The sequence below is a fragment of the Ylistrum balloti genome, unplaced genomic scaffold, assembly GCF_031769215.1.
Source record: "Ylistrum balloti isolate Yb309-2 unplaced genomic scaffold, AGI_CSIRO_Ybal_v1 Utg372696, whole genome shotgun sequence".
Classification (NCBI taxonomy): domain Eukaryota; kingdom Metazoa; phylum Mollusca; class Bivalvia; order Pectinida; family Pectinidae; genus Ylistrum; species Ylistrum balloti.
Window position 1 is genome coordinate 5,197 of NW_026783151.1, and position 4,549 is coordinate 9,745.

At 36.0% G+C, this 4,549-nt stretch overlaps 1 non-coding gene across 1 annotated transcript; it reads right to left on the bottom strand.

Annotated features, from left to right (window-relative positions):
* On the bottom strand, positions 1 to 73 carry Trnat-ugu (transfer RNA threonine (anticodon UGU)). The gene has a single exon. It is a non-coding gene; the product is annotated as a tRNA-Thr (tRNA).
* Positions 74 to 4,549: the final 4,476 nt, after the last annotated feature.

A 4,549-nucleotide genomic window follows, 5' to 3' on the forward strand; every position in this document is an offset into this window, starting at 1 on the left:
AGCCTCCAGTGAGGATCGAACTCACGACCCCTGGTTTACAAGACCAGTGCTCTAACCACTGAGCTATGGAGGCGGTTTACACAAGAAATTATACAATATTGATATAATATAAATACATCAAATCAGTAAGTAACAGCTGTGACCCTGGCGGCATTTTCCTTGTTGAATAGAAATCAATAATTCGTTGTTAAACTTTTTTCTAAATGTTTTATATACGTATGTCACTGATATCCCGTTATTTCAAAAATACTCCCCATGTATTGTAAAAGCTTAAAGCAAAAGTAGATCACGAGATGTGGAGCTAATTGGCGAGATCAAGAAGCAAATTGCCTTGTAGGATATATTCTAACGAAATACATTAAAAGATTTCTAGCTTCCAGTATGGATCGAACTCAAGACCCCTGGTTTAAAAACTATTTTATTACTCCCAGCAAAAAGGACCTCCAAAGTCTGGCCCTAAAGGCTCCTATCAGTACATTTAACAAAAAAATAAAATTATTACAACTCTACCACGTAGAAAAATCACAGTTGGTGACATTAAGAGTTAATCTACTTAAGAACATTCATTGTAATCATATTCAAACGACTTAAGATTCGAAGACCTGACCCATTTGAATAGTTAACTGGCTTCAATAGTTTGTTGTCAGTAATGTAGCGGGTGGTGGTGTGCCAAAAAACCCCCAAAACCTCTGGGTTTGTTCAATGTTTAATTGATGTAAAATTGACATTCTGGAATATACAATTAAACAGAATAAAAACTTCAAAAATCGCTCCTTACATATTCAACAATTCATACTCTTCTTTCATTAACACATTACATTTCACCGGGTGAAACAATATGAATTCTTCTACAATAAAATACTTTATAACATGAGGATTGAAATAGCTGTAAAGTAAAATCACACTTACAACACGTATCGTGCGCTAACGTACAAGTCATATATAAGTTTGCAACACACCACAATATCACCTCATCCATCATTTATAGTAGAACTACAAATAAGAAATAACCTCTTAATCGATTTACGAATATTCTAATACACATACATTGTAGATTCCAAATATTACCATGAACGTTCAGTTACCGTTAAAACATATCATTGAACATTATATTGTTCATACAAACTCTCATCACTCACAGGGAGAATATATTAGAAGAAATAGGTTTTACGTCTTTATGGATTTGGAAGTAGTATTATTAAATGATTCAAAACTTTACATAATAATGTTCAATCAACCATTAATCATGGGGGGAATTAATCATCATTTTTTATATTAAGAGGCTGCAGGCAAGGGGACCTTATTGCACCTGATCTTTTTCTTTTTTGTGTTGAAGTTCTAGCCACTAGATGAAGGAATAATAACAATATAAAAGGCATCAGTGTTGAATATATCCCTTTTTTATTGTCTCGGTATGTAGATGATACATAATTCTGGACAGGTCTGAAAAATCGTTGGAGGAGTTAATTCTATAGTAGAAAGAATTTGCCAAAATTTCAGGGTTAAGGATTAATGTAGATAAAACAAGTGGTATGGATTGGGAACAAAAAATAGAATACAGACAGTTTGCTTCCAGAACTCAATTAACAGTGGGGTAGAGAAAGATTTGTTTTGTTAGTAGAATTTGCATGAGATCCTAGTTAAATTTTGAAGAAAAAAAAAACAGCGGAAGACAGTGTAATGCGATATAAACCGTCAAGAGGGTTGAAAGTATGCCTTCGCTTCATAGGTAATATAGCTTAATGGTTTTCTACCAAATTCGAGAAAAAACACTTTTTGCTTTAAAATTTGTCATTTTTCTGTGGGGAAAAATACAGGTGTATTTGCCAAAGGGGATATTTATCGCGGCTTTTGTTCACATCAATATATGCTCAGCGTCAATAGATTATTATTATAACACCAAGGCCATATTTATGTGCTTCGTTAATGTATATGCCTATTTTATGCTATTGGCAGGATTTTGAGTCATACCGCTTATTTTCTTCTCCTTGTTTTCGAATTTCTTATTGTTTAAAAAAAAATGACTTGTCATATCATTTGGAAATACGGTAACCAAACCCAGCAGAGGCAGGAGATGGTTCTAGATGAGTATGGAACTGTCCATGTGTTGCTGGAGATAGATATGTCCCGTCAGGCCACTGAATAATATCCTAAGCAATCGGGGTAAAGTGCCTTGATTAAGTACACAACCGTACAGGATGACTTGTGATCTCGGCTCCCCAAGAAACACAAATCTAGTCCTTGTAGAAATCAAACGCACCTCTGTTCTTCACCAGAGGTTGATAGTCTGATGTTCTTCAGTACTATACAGCCCAACCCCATGCTCGCTGTCCACAGGTGGCACTCAAATACTTTCATTGATAGGAATGGTTAATTCAACTTACCACTGTTGGATGGTTTTCTGGTTAAGACTTGGCAGTTGAATGTCTGTATTACTAAGGACCCTTCCACTGGACATAACAAGGAACTGGATCCGGGAATATCATTCCTTGATCAAAGTCCATCTGGACTGAAAGGTCTTAGTCTTCTTGCAGCGTTTATCACTAGGATAACACTGCAGCAGTTTTTCAACTGTGGCCTCCACATATGTTACAATTTGGCCAATTCGATCGAGTGGAATTTGGCCCCAGGACAGCTCTACAAATAAAGATGCACAGATTAATGGACATGCTTATCAATATATTAGAGTAAATATATCTACAGTCAGCGAGTGATTAATCCAAATTATTCGTACTTTATATTCCATATGCAACTATACTTCAATATTCAAATACTTGGATTTCATATATTTTTTGACACCTATCACTTTCTTGCTTTATGGGTGTTGATCAATCATTACACAAGTCAACTACAACACTTCTTGCATTATTTTAGGCGAGTTCATGTTTAATGGTTTTAGGATAAGGTTACATTTCTAATCATATTTTTCAATTTAGTTAGTATATAAGTAGAGTTTTCAAGTCATTTTTTATAAAGATATAGACATATATTGGAAATTACCTTTCGATGCTGGTAACTCCAAGTGCCACATTTTTCTTTGGGCTCCTGAAGCAACCTGACCCAGCTGATGAGAACCTCTGTGGAATGCGTGTCCTTGATTTGTCAAAGTCCGACAAAGATTTCCACAGCTTGATAACACTGAGTGAGAGGAGACGACTCTGAATGAGGCTCAAACTGGCCACTGGTAACACCAGACGAGGCTCAAACTGGCCACTGGTGAAAGGAGATAACTCTGGACGAGGCTCATATGTCCACTAGTGGCAGGAGACAACTCTGTCGGAATGCTGCAAATCTGGAATTGCACAAAATTAAACACTTACAAAAATGTGAAGAGAATTTCCTATGTCTTTAATAGCTTGTTGAAATCTCAAGGAAATAATTGGAGGGTTTTTACACTTTATAATATTTTTTGTTGCTTTTTATCATTAATCTGACTCTGTCCTATGCCTTTATCAAATGCAAACAAAATATTCTTTGATATACCTACAGAGCAAAATGAAAGTAACACACGAATCCTATTTCCATTAAAGTTAAACACTAACCTTTAACTAGCTGTCTGTATTCAGCATTTGTTGGGATTTGCAAGAGAGACCTGGCAGGCGTCGGGGTTTGAGGCAATGCTGGCTGTAATGAAGGGATTGTGAGATCTTCGAAGGCCAACTGCTCCTCAAACCCTTCGTCATCCTCGTGCTCACTGTCCTCTTCTTGCACAGAATCCTCTTCGATGACTCTGGCAGTTTCCTGGTACTGCACAGTGGCACCAGTTGACTGGGAATATAGATATTCCAAGCCAATGAGCTCGCCTGAAAAATTGTAAGAAATTATATGGTAAAATGTTGATTTGGGCATTAGGTAACAAGAAAATACAATCATAGTATCTTTATAAACTGTAAGTACACATTCATCAACACCAGTACATTTCATTACTCACTGCAAAGGTATTAATCATTACTGATAATGAGTCTTCATTTCATGAAGATATTGTGTTTATTGAGCAAAAGAAAAAAAACAAGTTAATAAATTTCCCGAAAAGGCTAGAGAAGAAATGAGTTATCTGATGTGTCAGGTTTACCTGTGTACATCCCAGGGACTGTAAAGTCTGAACAGATGTCTTTCTTCAGGATTTCTTGCGACAGTTTGTTGACAGAATGCCGTAAACTTCCATCGTATGAAAGAGGGCCCTGTGAATCTTGGTGTGTTGTTGCCTCTCTCTGTCTGTCCTGATTCCAGCGATGGATACCATCTAAAAAGTAGACCTGGAAGTTTACGTCGCCAGCAAGAGTACCTAGAACAGAATATCAAAATAAATTCAGTTACAGTTCTTAAAATGAAGGGTAAATCCATTTCAATCAAAATAATTTCTTTTTTCACCACTGTTACCAGCAAAACATACTTTTCAATGTAAAGTTTGTCAAGTAAAATAATAATGTTATGATAAAAAAAGTAATCAATTTTATGCAAAACTGCCCTCCTTGTAGACTCTTTACAGTCAGTGAACTCATTTAAAAGCAATCGGGCATTCTGAGAAGATTACCGTTAAATGTTTTAA